Here is a 14,059-nt window from a genome sequence, read left to right as displayed (position 1 = left end):
CTGGCCTCCCTCCTACCGCGGCACCTGTTATCGGCTACTGAAAACGGCATTCTGGCCAGCCTGGGCCTGTTGTTTACACCCGACTCTCTGACCTCTGATAGCCCCGGGGCCCATAGCTCCCTCCTCTTGTTCCTTTGAGGGTCACTCTGTCCTTTGGGACCGATTGCCTGGTTCATCCGGGGACAGTGGGCAGGTGAGCCACACCCAGCCCCGCCTCAGCCCCTGGACGCCCCTTAGCTTTTTTTTTTTAGAATTCATTGAAAGTCAAGTGTACGTTTTAGGCCTAAGAAGCCGCGCGAGTTATTTCCTTAGACTGGCGAAGCTTTTCCATTGCATCACACCCACGTACTACTTGTTTGAAGTGTTTTGTAAAGTGCGTAGGGTTACTGGCACGAGCATGTGTGCAAAATAACACCTTGAAAGTTCAAAACTGACAGCGCAACGCACGGGAAGAAAACAAGCCTGCCAGCATCTTATCATGCATTATATAACTGCTGGAGAAATAGCTCAGTGGATTATCGTGCGTGCTGTAGATGTGTCAGCCCTCTCCATGTACTACCTTGCTCACTCACTCTCTCCCACACTCTCTCGCTATTATTTATCTTCCTCCGCTTGCGTCCCTATCGCTATTGCTCCCTTGCTCAGATGCCTTCCCGGTTGGACCCCTTTCTTGCCTCCTCCTCTATCGCTTTACACAGTGCCTCTCTCTTTTCTTTCTCGTGTTCCCTTCGCCTCTTGTTCTTCTCGTCTTTCTCTTATTCCCTCACGTGTCCACCTTGGTCCATTCCTCCCACTTACGTTCCATTCTCTCGCCTCTCTCTCTGCCACTCGCCCCTGTCTCTCCTTCTCTAATGCACCCCTTTCCGTCTTTTTGTAGCTCCCCCATCTGTGCCCTCTTCTGAGCCAATAGTTATCCCTGGCCTGTCCCATTTTCCCTTCACCACCTCTCTATTCCTTGACCCTCCTCTCTCCTGGTCTCTCCTTCCACCAATCCCCTTTTGAGTCTGCCTCTCATCTAAGTTCTCTCGCCCCTCCTTTCTGCACTCTCACCTCTTTCTCCCCCTTTGCTTCCCCCTTTTCATTGCCCTCCATTCCCTTATTTCGACACCTGTCCCTTTACACCATTTCTTCACCCCTCTATCTGCGCCTTTCATTGCAGCTCGATCTGTATTCGTGCCCTGTGTACCCCACCTCTTCTTCCCCTACTCTTCGCCCGTCTGCCGCTTTCGTTCGCACTAGCCCCCTGGCATTCTTCTTCCATTTTGAGTCTTTCCCCTTGTCTCTTCTGATGTCTGGATCACATTTTGGAAGTTCTCCCACCCCTTGTATCCATGTTCCCCTGCAGCGTGGGCTCGCAATTTATCTCATCTGGGATGGCTGTATGTGAGCAGATCACTCATTGGGTCGGTCCTCTTCCTTTTGGCACGAAGGAGATTCTGGATAAGAGAAGGCATTTTACACCCATTCCAGGTCGACCTCTTGAGTTCACACCGAATTTAGGATAGGAGCCAAGTATCTTGAAACTAAGAAGCCGAGGAACCACTGGTGACCCGCTGGAAGGTTTGGCACCTTGAGCCTGCTGTCGTCCCGTTGGACCTCCTGTTTCTGATCGAACCTAGAAGGTCTGCAAAGGCGCTTCGACTCATTGGAATGGTGCAACTAACTATTCTCAGCACTTCCAACTAACGTGTAAGCGAGCCTTCTCGGAAGTGTTCCTGGACCAACCTGTGAACTGACCAGATTGCAGGGGACCTTTGCCTTGGAACCGTCGTCGTCTTGAGTTGGCACTTGAGCATTTGGAGACTGTAAGGTCTGGGTATAAGGCACTCTCCCGCCGCGTTTCAGATAAATAGCATTCCTAGGTCTGGAATTAGCAGAATACGCCAGAACCTAAGCATATGTGGTCACTGTGTCGCACAGCTATAGTGATAAACTTCGTGGGTGCCTTGCTGCTGCGCCCCCCTGTGCCCTCCGACTTGCTGCAGCAGAATTGGCCTGATCCCTTCTTCAGGAGCAGAGAAATTGCCACTGTCCTGCCACTGAATCATCCCTTGGATGCAGTCCCTGAAAGCCGGAGAGCAGCGCAACTGCAGGATTTGAACCTGTAACCGAAGTGGACTCGGCCGCCGAAGTTTGGTCTGGAATGCCGAGGGTCAGTGAGTACTTTCAACCCTTACCGGTGGCTCCTGGAGCATCCATCCATTTTCACGCTTGAGTGTCCCCTGAGGGCCACTCTTTTTTATCGAGGTAGCCTGTGCTTCCAAGCTATTCCCAACTCTTGGATCCTGTTCTAACCTCTTGCAGAGACCCTCCTTGAATAGTGGGAACTTATTTTTCACTGCCTCACCCACCTTCCTGATTCGCTAGAGCCCCTGCTAGAGATCCCGTTTTGGCTGACCCGCACAATCACCAGCACCAAAAGTACTTTTGAGCACAAGGCTCCACTCATCTTAGGGATTGGACTGCCTCTCAGTTAGTCCTTCACTATGAATAGTGAAGGACTGCCTACATGATATACCCTTACTGTCTACCATTCCTTTAGGCCATTGGTGACTGTATATATGTTTAATAGTAGTGTTGTGTTGGTTTAGTTATTACTGCTGAGATTTGCTTTGTGTGTGATTTTAAAAGGCCTTTAATAAAAGTATATGTATTTTTGACATATACACCTGACTGAGGGTAATTTGTAGTGTAATTTACTGTGTGCGCTCATTGTGGGCTTTCTATCACCCTCACCCCTCCTGAGACCTAGTTTTGACTGCCGCCAATGCTACCTTGATTGGTCTGGCTTGTCCAGAAGGTTACCCTGTTAAAAGAAACTAGGCGGGGCTTCAGAACCTTTGCCCACCAGGTCAGAGTTCAGAAATCCATCTCAACACCAACGCCCCTCATCAGCTCTTGGACACAGAGCCTGCCGCACGCACGGTCTCCCTTGCAGCGACATGAAAATTTGGCGCAAAACCAGTGTCGCCTCCAGCCCGGTCATGGACCCTGCATGTGGGCGAAAGCCGCCACACGGCTGGAACCTCCATCTCCATGTTATTCCCAAGTCGCATTCCCTAATCGTGTGACATAAAGGCACCACATCCACATCACACTACGAACTTCAACAATATTCACACAATTATTGGTGCGCAACCAGTGCCGCTCACTGCCCAGTCCTGCAACCTGTATGTGGGCAGGCTGTCCCTCTAGCACCCACTCTGGGGGCTGGCCTTCCTCTTTGCACTCTTGTTACTGCGTGCATGCTATACAACTGTGTGAGCAGGCTCTGCCCTAACGATTGCCACCGTACAGGCCATGTATATGTGGACAGATGCATCCCTTTTGTTAATGAGTAAAGGCCATACACATATGACCCCTTTGAAATCTTGGGCCGTGCCCCCAGGTCCCGCGTGCTGCCTCGCTTCCCCGACTCCCTCTGGTTCCTTTCCCCTCTCTCCGCCCGCCCCCGAGCCCTCCCTCCACCCCTGATTGGCTGTATCCACCTTGCACCGTTGTGCAGGCCTCTGCACTGTGAGATCAAGCACTCAGCATCCAGCATTTCCCAGGTGAGCAGATGGGCCCCAGCGACCCCTTTGAAATCTTGGGCCGTGTTGGTATGTGCCCCCAGGCCCCGCATGCTGCCTCGCTTCCTTGACTCCCTCTGGTTCTCGACTCCCTCTGGTTCCTTTCCCCTTCCTCCGCCCCCCGAGCCCTCCCTCCACCCGTGATTGGCTGTATTTGCATTGCACCATTGTGCAGGCCTCTGAACCGTGGGATCACGCACTCAGCATCCACCGTTTCCCAGGTGAGCAGATGACCCCCCTGACCCCTTTGAAATCTTGGGCCGTGTTGGTATGTGCTCCCAGGCCCTGCGTGCTGGCTTGCTTTCCTGACTCCCTCTGATTCCTTTCCCCTCCCTCTGCCCGCCCCCGAGCCCTCCCTCCACCCGTGATTGGCTGTATCCACCTTGCACCATTGTGCAGGCCTCTGCACTGTGGGATCATGGACTCAGCATCCAGCATTTCCCAGGTGAGCAGATGGGCCCCAGCGACCCCTTTGAAATCTTGGGCCATGTTGGTATGTGCCCCCAGGCCCTGCGTGCTGTCTCGCTTCCTTGACTCCCTCTGGCTCCTTTCCCCTTCCTCCGCCTCCCCAGCCCTCTATCCACCTGTGATTGGCTGTATCCACCTTGCACCGTTGTGCAGGCCTCTGCACCGTGGGATCATGCACTCAGCATCCAGCGTTTCCCAGGTGAGCAGATGGGTCCCCGACCCCTTTGAAATCTTGGGCCGTGTTGGTATGTGCCCCCAAGCCCCGCGTGTTGCCTCGCTTCCCCGACTCCCTCTGGTTCCTTTCCCCTCCCTACGTCCGCCCCTGAGCCCTCCCTCCACCCGTGATTGGCTGTATTTACATTGCACCGTTGTGCAGGCCTCTGCACCGTGGGGTCACGCACTCAGCATCCAGCGTTTCCCAGGTGAGCAGATGAGCCCCCTGACCCCTTTGAAATCTTGGGCCGTGTTTGTATGTGCTCCCAGGCCCCGCGTGCTGCCTCGCTTTCCTGACTCCCTCTGATTCCTTTCCCCTCCCTCTGCCCGCCACTGAGCCCTCCCTCCACCCGTGATTGGCTGTATCCACCTTGCACCGTTGTGCACGCCTCTGCACTGTGGGATCATGCCCTCAGCATCCAGCATTTCCCAGGTGAGCAGATGGGCCCCGGCGACCCCTTTCAAATCTTGGGCCATGTTGGTATGTGCTCCCAGGCCCAGCGTGCTGCCTCGCTTCCTTGACTCCCTCTGGTTCTCGACTACCTCTGGTTCCTTTCCCCTTCCTCCGCCCCCCCCAGCCCTCCATCCACCTGTGATTGGCTGTATCCACCTTGCACCGTTGTGCAGGCCTCTGCACCGTGGGATCATGCACTCAGCATCCGGTGTTTCCCAGGTGAGCAGATGGGTCCCCGACCCCTTTGAAATCTTGGGCCGTGTTGGTATGTGCCCCCAAGCCCCGCGTGCTGCCTCGCTTCCCCAACTCCCTCTGGTTCCTTTCCCCTCCCTACGCCCGCCCCCGAGCCCTCCCTCCACCCGTGATTGGCTGTATTTACATTGCACCATTGTGCAGGCCTCTGCACTGTGGGGTCACGCACTCAGCATCCAGCGTTTCCCAGGTGAGCAGATGAGCCCCCTGACCCATTTGAAATCTTGAGCCGTGTTGGTATGTGCCCCCAGGCCCGCATGCTGCCTCGCTTCCTCGACTCCCTCTGGTTCTCGCTTCCTCTGGTTCCTTTCCCCTCCCTCCGCCCGCCCCCCCAGCCCTCCATCCACCCGTGATTGGCTGTATCCACCTTGCACCGTTGTGCAGGCCTCTGCACCGTGGGATCAGGCACTCAGAATTACGCATTTCCCAGGTGAGCTGATGGGGCCCCCCCGACCACTTTGAAATCTTGGGCCATGTTGGTATGTGCCCCCAGGCCCCGCGTGCTGCCTCGCTTCGCTGACTCCCTCTGGTTCCTTTCCCCTCCCTCTGCCCGTGATTGGTTAGTCCTCTAATCTTAACGGTCCCTCCCAGGGCAGCCCTCTGCCCGGCAGCCCCTGCAGCTAAGGACCCCAAGGCAAAGGGCTGCTCCACCAGAGGTGGCTCCAGTAAGTGTCTGCAGGTGTGAACAGGGAAAGCCACTGAAGCCAACAGTTAACAGACATCAACACAAACTGTAAGTGTGGCGGGGGTGGGGTCTAGAGCAATCACTCTACTCCAAAAAGCCCCTGCCATTCTACCTTACCTTTCCATATCATATACTGCCATAGACTTACAGCATGCACACTTAGATTTGTAACCACAACAATGAATCTACTCATAACAGGATTGTAAATGTTGCCTTGCATTGCATACTAACATACTTATCAATGTTAATAGGCTCCAGTAGCATTAGTAGCATATGCCACACTTGGATGGAATTGTTAATGTTAGCATGTGCCACACTGAGATGGAATGGTGATTATTAGCCTGTAAAAAACACATGTTTGGGACTGTTCAGGGTATCAGCCTGAAGACCTCCCTAATTAATATTTTCACACACTCAAGTCTTCAGAATGTATAATTTCTCGTAACTTATGTTGGCACAAAATGTGGCCCTAGTCGCGGGGTTGTACTATTGAAAGACTACAGTTCTGCCTAGAAATATCTGACAGGAAAACCTGCACAGTCGTGTGCCCCTCATTATATCTAGGGGTACAAACTGAACAGCTTCTTTTGAAAAGATAGATAATACCCCGGATTTTATAAAAAAACACTTTTTCTGTTAAGTTGAAGAAATGTTTCATCCAATTTGTTACTCTTTCTGCTGAACAAAGAAAACGAATAAAATATATGAACCTCTTCATTTACAAGGCAGGCGACACATGCCCGGATGGTTACGGCATGTGCCTATTAAAACATATTTGAACAATCAGACTATTCTTTCTTGAGTGTGTTAGAAGGTTAGTGATAGGGCAAGTTTCTTCTCTACTATCCCCCAACCCTATATAAGCAAAGCAATCAGCGCAAACTAGGGCAAGTAACGCACACGGATATAGCTTATTAGCCTGTGCCACACTGAGGGGGGTTGTGATTATTAGCATGTACCACACCCAGACGTAATCGTGAACATTAGCCAGTGTCGCATCTAGACAGGCTCGTGAATATCAGCATGTGCCACACTGAGAAGGAATTGTAACTGTTAACACATGCCACACTTAGATGGAAATGTTGTGAATGTTGGCATGTGCCATACCCAGACGTAATAGTTTATATTAGCCAGCGTTGCATCAAGACGTAATCATGAACATTAGCCGGCACTGGAACTAGATGGGATCGTGAAGGTCAGCATATGCCACACTTAGATACAATTGTGATTATTATCATTTGCCCAGTTAACCAATCCAATAACAATTTCACCCCTCTGCATACACCTTTCAAACTCTAACCAAACACAACCATAAGCCTATAGCACAACAATCCGCACAAACTTCACTACACCGCAACAACAAAACAAACCACACATAGAATTGCACAACAGCATACGACGACTACCGACGGAAAAAAAAACCCAAGCCCAGCCAACGGACCCACCGGGTTGAGGCTGCCAACAACACATCACTGCTATCTTGCACTTTTCCAGTTTATTCCTACTAACTCAACCCCCCATGCCCCTCCCTTTTTCAGAGCTGCCAGAGCGCCAGGGGACCACTCCGATGGTAATAGTGCGCGGTACAAATATCCTTTAACATTAACATATATGCATGCGTGTCTGTGTGCGCCTATTTGTGTGTGCCTTCCTTTCACTGTGTGTCCAGACACCCCCCTCCTGTCACTGTAGGATATACATATGTTTGTTGTTTGTGCATACCTTCCTGTCACTGAGTCCATGTCCTGTGCATGGGTGCATACACAAACCTCCTGCCATTGTTTATGCAGACACCGCCCTAGCATGTCCCTGTCTGCATGCCACGTGTGCATGCCTGTGCAGACACTGCTCCCCGTTTCAGTGTGTGCAGACACCTGCCTCAGCATGTCCCTGACTGCATGTCATACACGTGTGTGTGTGCATGCCCGTGTAGACACTACCCCGTGTCTCAGTGTGCAGACACTGGCCTCAGCATGTCACTGTCTGCATGTTGTAGACGTGTGTGTGTGTGTGTGTGCCTGCCTGTGTAGACACTGGCCCCCTTACCCCCGTGTCAGAGTGTACAGACACCGGCCTTATCATGTCTCTGTCTGCATGTCACGTGTGTGTTCATACCCGTGCTAACACTGCCCCCCTTGCCCCCTGCGTCACAGAGCGTGCAGACACCGGCCTTCTTAGCATGACACTGTCTCCAGGCCCGAGCCGTCTTCCTCATTATCTGATAGTGTCCAAGGACGACCCAATCCCGCCGCTTCCCGCGCGGGATCTGCTTCTCCGCGGATAAGGCGTATCTCTTGCGCAATCTAAAGGGCGGGAGCTTAGTTGTAGCTGATCATACGACGCCTGGGGAGCAAAGAGCAACCAAGCCCTCCAGAGTGCGGGGTTAATAGCGCCTCGTGGGGGCCTTGGCTCGTTCCTTGCGGGAGTGGGGAGGGCAGACGGCCGCCAGAGGGTCTCAGAGGTCACGGGGCTAAAGGGCAACCAGAGGGTCTAGCTTTATTATTTGGGTGGTGTCCGGTGGTTGGGCTGGGTCACCGCGCTAAGAGGGTATAACTAGGCTCTGTGGGTGGGCGTGGTGTGAGAGGGTACTGCATCTGAACTCCGGCTGTGAGGAAGTGATGGGGATTAAGAGCACCGCCGGGGGTTATTTGGGGTGCCGCCTCGCCTGTGGTAGGGGGCGAGGCGATTTGTGAAGAGCAGCCGCAGGGTAGCTCGGTTCTGTGGGCACAGCCTTCCAGAGAGCTGCCCGCCTGTTAGCCTCCCTGGATTCGAGGTCACCCATTGAATACATGTTCCATTCGCGTGGGCGTGTATCACCCCTGAATGAAAGTCATGGGGAGTTTCCTCCTGGACCCCTCTCGGGAGGCTAGCTCGGCCTCCCTTCACTGGAGTAGTCGGAGCTCCCGCCTGTCCGGCCCAAAGACTATTGCCACATCAAGGCCCACCCCCCAGGATCACGTGTCACAGGGCGAAAGAGGCACAGTGTTTATTTGCTTCCACAGACACCTCACAAAAAACGCGCAGTTCCCGTCCTGGCCCTTGCCTGGTGCGATGCTACTATGGAAACGATGTTTTCCCTCTCATACCTGCTCCTGTTTACCGGCATCGCTCCTCTTCGGGCGAGGCTGGCATCCGCCCATGTCTCGCCCGAGGCTCCCTGTTCCGCGAATCCTCAGGATTCCGGGATAATCCATTGGGGTGGCAACGTTTCACAGCCCCGGCTTGCCCTTTGGCGAGGGAGAGGACCATGCGCGCCCAAACAAGGAATAGAGGCCTGCGAGCCTGAACAAAAGGGAGAAGAGCCGTGCCAAGCAAAGCAAGAGACCTGTGCCCGCCCTACCGAATGCCAAGCTGCAAAGATTATCCCCGGGGGTGAGGGCGTGCAGTAGGCACGCATAACGCTCTGCAGGAAGTAACACCCCCGCCGAGCTTCACCAGCAGTTTAATGGCAGGTCCCCTGACCTGCAGTGGGGCCAATTTAGCTTCTTCATTCAGAGGGTGATATATTGAGGTTCATTAGTATGGCTTACAATAACCCCCCCTTTTTACAGTGCTTTGAAGCGGCAGTGATACTGCATGAACAGGGCCGGCCTGGGACAAGAAATAGGCCCGGACACCCAAAAAAAGTGGCCCACCACTCGCCTCAAAAAAGGTGGCCCTCAAACCATTATCCGTGAATCGTGTCAATTCACGACTTTACAGAAAATGCTACTTATGCAGGGTTCCTGTGTCTGTTGCATGTCATGTTTTGTATAAACGCTTGAGAAAGTGATAACATTCATTTTTTTTTTTTTTAAAAAAACAACATCCTCACATAGCTAAATACTTATTTTGCAGACCCAGACTCAAGGCATGTCTACTCGTTGCCACCAGTAATGAACATAGAGTTGCATTTAATAAGCAGTACATCCAAGTGATGACACCGGAAAGTACTTTGCCAGTTGTATTTATGCTCTAATACTACATTACAACACATTCCCTGATTCCCCTGATGCCGCTATAATTCAACATCCTCTATAACTGCCATCCCTTCAATGTACGTGCCCAGGGTGGTCGCTATCCCCACAGGGCCTCAGCTCAGGGTATGCCATAAAGTTCCAGGGGCAGCTCAGGATAGTGTGCAAGGCACTGTAGTGCGCCATGTCACCAGTCTGAGTGATCCAGGGGCCCCTCAGCTTCTTTCCACCAGCGGAGGTGTTGTAGGCTGGCCAGCTGTGCAGCAGTTTCCTGATGGACAAGCACTAAGGAGAGGGCAGCAAATTCACATAAAACGCATGGCCAGGTGGGTTTATGAAGGACAACCCGCGCATCGGTAAACTGTGACCTTTAACTTTTTTTATAACACAAGGTGGAAACACAATATCGACATGTCCATCCCACCCCCATCCCCAAATCGTCCATCTACCCTTGTGACATTGTTTATTGCCCTCTTCTGAGCCACGCGAAAACCACAAGAGCTATATTTGTGAGAGAATTGATGTTGGTGGCATATGAACTGTTCCTGCCTGCTGTTCAGAGGAGCTTCCCTGGTATTAAAGAACTGTTCCTGCCTGCTGTTCAGAGGAGCTTCCGTGGTATTAAAGAACTGTTCCTGCCTGCTGTTCAGAGGAGCTTCCCTGGTATTAAAGAACTGTTCCTGCCTGCTGTTCAGAGGAGCTTCCGTGGTATTAAAGAACTGTTCCTGCCTGCTGTTCAGAGGAGCTTCCGTGGTATTAAAGAACTGTTCCTGCCTGCTGTTCAGAGGAGCTTCCATGGTATTAAAGAACTGCTCCTGCCTGCTGTTCAGCCCTCAGCTCTCTAAGGGTTTTGGATCGCAGCACACACAGAGTACACCCCACGTTGCCAGGAGTTTCTCAACAATAACAAAGGAAACTCTTGTTACGACTACATTCAAGAAATAACCCGTTCCATTATCCAAAGTGGTGGCACTGCCAACGCGGGTCTATTCGATACAACACATTGCCTGCAACGCGGCAGAATGGCCGCCGCACCGCTCCCCCCATTTCCAACCTGTTTGCTCATTAAACCGACGCGCAGCGGCACATAAACCATTTCACTCACCCTGTATGGAAATGAACAGCCGCTGCCAGAGAGCGCACAGACCGTCGCCGCCTTCGCTATTCTCATGCCAACCGACCATGCGCAGGTACGGATGCGCCCAAGATCAACCAAGTGTCTAACTTCTGACCTATCCCATCCCAACCCGCTGGCGCTGCGCCCTTTCCCATCTGCTGAAGTCTAGCTGTGTAAAAACCCCAGCGACAACATGGCCCAGGGTACCCATGTATCTAAATTGAACAATGAATGCAACCGAACCCGGCACTCTGACTGTATGCAACGTCACCCTCCAGAACTGGGCACCCCGCGCACGTCGACTGCCCGCCTTATGGGGTCGTGGTTTTCTGTTTGGGGGAGTGGCCCGCTGGGCCTTTGATGGGGAATAGTTGGTTGGGGTGGCTTGGCTGGGGATTTTGTGTTGGCAAGGGTTTGAACCTGTGCTTCGGCCATTGGTGGAGTGTGCAAGCACTTGCCAGCGAGGTGTAACGCTGCCGGTGCACTTCTCTCTTCCCATTTCAAGCTCCGACACGCCGGTCTGGCTCAGCCGCTCAGTGTATCATTCAATTTGCATCAGAGGACAGGAAGCGGTTTAGGGGTTGTAGTGCCACGCAGGAACTGACTCACTGCTAGGCACGTTCTAAAGCGCGCTCATGTGAACATTCTCCCGTTGGTGCACTGGTGATGGGAGATTGCCCGGCCATTTAGGCTGTATTGCTAATGTCTGTGACATCTTAAGTAGATTTTACAGTCCGTTTGGGGGCGGCGGGGGTTGCTCTCAGTTTGTAAGCAATTTGGATTGATTTAATGGCACTCATCTCCGAATGCGTTATGGATTGCATGAGAAAACTTTTCAGTCAAGTGCAATAACCGCATTTCAAATTATTTTTTAAATCATACTGTACTGGTGCCACTTTTTCATCACCTAACCAAACGACCTATGCCCCCAAAGCTGCCCCAATCGTTACTCATGGCGTTCGCTTGGAACAATACCCGGGGGCTAGAAATCCTGAGTGTCTGATCCTTGAAGTGGCAGCAGAGAAGGACGTGAGGCTGGCAGAGTCACCGAGAGCAGGGAGGGGGGGGGGGGGGTTTGGGCGAGAGACTCACTGTAAGCAGGTGAGGGGGGCTGGAGAGACAGACTCAAAAAGCGGGAGGTACGGCTGGTGGAGGAACTAAGGGGCAGGGAGAAGATCACTGAGCGAAAAAGGGGATGCCACCCTCGTGCCCCCAAGTGTCCCCCATGCCCCTGTCTTAGACATCGACACGCAGGCAGTGAGGGGTGAATGGTGGCAGGCTCGCAGAGAGTCAATGAGTGGGGGCTAGAGGGAGGCCCACCCCTGCCCATGAAAGCAGCTCACTGCTGCACCTGCAACTTGCGGCGGCACAGAGTCTGTTACAAATCACTGGGAGGGTGCAGGCCGGGCTGAGGCAGCCCCGGCCCTGCCCAGCCCTGCTGCTCCCTCCCAGTGTTTTGAAACACTGACTGTGCTGCTGGTGCCTGGCGCCATGGGCCGCGCCGGGCCGCCAGCAAACTGCAGTAAATTACAGATCCTTTGCAACTTGTGTCTGGCGAGGCCGTGGGGGCCGGTTCCTGAAGTGAAGCCCATGCCTGGGCCTGATTCCGGCCCAGGCCTGGGCTTCAGGAACAGGCCCCCAGTGCCTCATCATGATCTCGGCCCGCCACAAGGCCGATTGGCCGACGGGTCGATCCGACCCTGTGCATGAAGCGCTATGTAAAAACTTGATTCCTGCTGTAATTGATGTATTGAGACTAGTGGGCAACTATTATGTGGAGCCTTGCAGTGCGGGAAGGCTCAGACTAATCAGGGAGTCTTCGCTTCGCGCCATTTTATTGCATGTACTTAGGTGACGATATTTCTCCACATTTTGCTGGGGTGGTAGCTGTTAATGCCACTTGTGAATGGGATAGCGTTAAAATGGATTTCTAAACTCTGACCTGATGGGCAGAAGTTTAGGAGGCCACCCACAGTTTAGTGAAACAGGGGAACCTTCTGGACAAGCCAGACCAATCTAGATAGCCTGGCAGGCGGCCAAGACTAAGTCTCAGGAGGGGTGAAAGTGATCGGAGCCCACAATGAGCACACACAGCAACGCACCACAATTTATTCTTAGACAAGTGTATATGACAAATATCTATGCGTTCAATGTCTGTCGGACTAAAAGACGCAAGTAAACTTTAGTTATATCAAAACAGTTACCACACAAAATACTCTACTAAAGAGCACATATACAATATGTTCCCTAATGCGACATAGGCGTAAAACACAGCCACAACCTGTAAAGAAAGGGGTGAGTTAACAAACTAGGAGCATTAGACAATTTTTCGGAGTCGTTCCCTAACTTTCGAGTCAGCCCTAAGAAGTGGGGAACCTTGTGCTCAACAGTACAGTTGTGCGTAAAAATTCTGGATCGCGCAGGCAGAACAAAAAGCGGGTCTTCTTGGGAGAGCTGTAGCCAGTCAGGAAGGCGCTTGCGGCGATGAGGAATTGGTTCCCACTATTCGAGTAAGATGTGCCCTTGGCGGCAGAGCAGTTTTCAAAAGGTGAGAATAGCTAGGGAGCACAGGCTAAGCCAGCCAAGATCGAATACCGTTAAGGGATATTCGTGCGTAAAAGAGATCGGTTGTGCCAGGGGGCCAACGGTAAGTGCTGCAAGTACTCACCGACCCTTGGCACAGTCCCGACCAAACTTTGCCAGTTTAGTTGAGGTCGCTAGTAGGTTCGAGTCCTGCAGTTTTGCGGCACTCTGGCTCTCGGCGGCTGCGAAATAGAACAACAGTCTATGACGGGACAGTTGCCTTTTCTCAGCTTCCGAAGGAGGTATGAAGAAGATTCCGGTGCAGCAGGCTTCAGGGCACAGGAGAGCAGAACAGCAAGGCACCTATAGCGACCGTCACCACCAGGTAGTGACGTGGGAATCACAGATGCGGGCAGTACACTCGCCTAATTCTGGACCTAGAGGAGCGAGGCCTGCGAAAATTGGTGGTAGAGGGCACAAGATCACACACAAGCGATGGCCCCAGTCTTGGGCTTCCACTCAAGATGGTGGCGATTCTGCGGGATACCCTGAGGTAGAGCTGGACAGTTCACTGGATGGCCCAGGAACACTTTCGAAGGGGCTTGTTCGGTCGGTAAGAAGGGGGCACTGGGAGTAGTTGTTCCCACTACTCCAAAGGGGCGAAGGCCCTTGGCAGACCTTCTTGATCGATGAAGAAAACAGGCGTTCGACGGTACAGCAGAGGGCGAAGGGTGCCAAAATCCTCTAGAGCGTCTACAGTGGTTTCACAAGTCTGTTTCTTCATGCAGGATACTTGACTCCTTCTGTAGTTCGGGGAGAACT

At 52.7% G+C, this 14,059-nt stretch overlaps 1 protein-coding gene across 2 annotated transcripts in view; it reads left to right on the top strand.

Annotated features, from left to right (window-relative positions):
* Positions 1–14,059, top strand: part of SLC7A8 (solute carrier family 7 member 8) — a 140,506-nt gene that overhangs the window by 46,324 nt on the left and 80,123 nt on the right. The gene's annotated exons all lie outside the window — the stretch shown is intronic.

This window comes from Ambystoma mexicanum, chromosome 13 (genome assembly GCF_040938575.1).
Source record: "Ambystoma mexicanum isolate Mex_15411 chromosome 13, UKY_AmexF1_1, whole genome shotgun sequence".
In the NCBI taxonomy this organism is placed as follows: Eukaryota; Metazoa; Chordata; class Amphibia; order Caudata; family Ambystomatidae; genus Ambystoma; species Ambystoma mexicanum.
The sequence above is the reverse complement of the archived record's forward strand: the minus strand, read 5'-3'. Positions and strand labels throughout refer to the sequence as shown.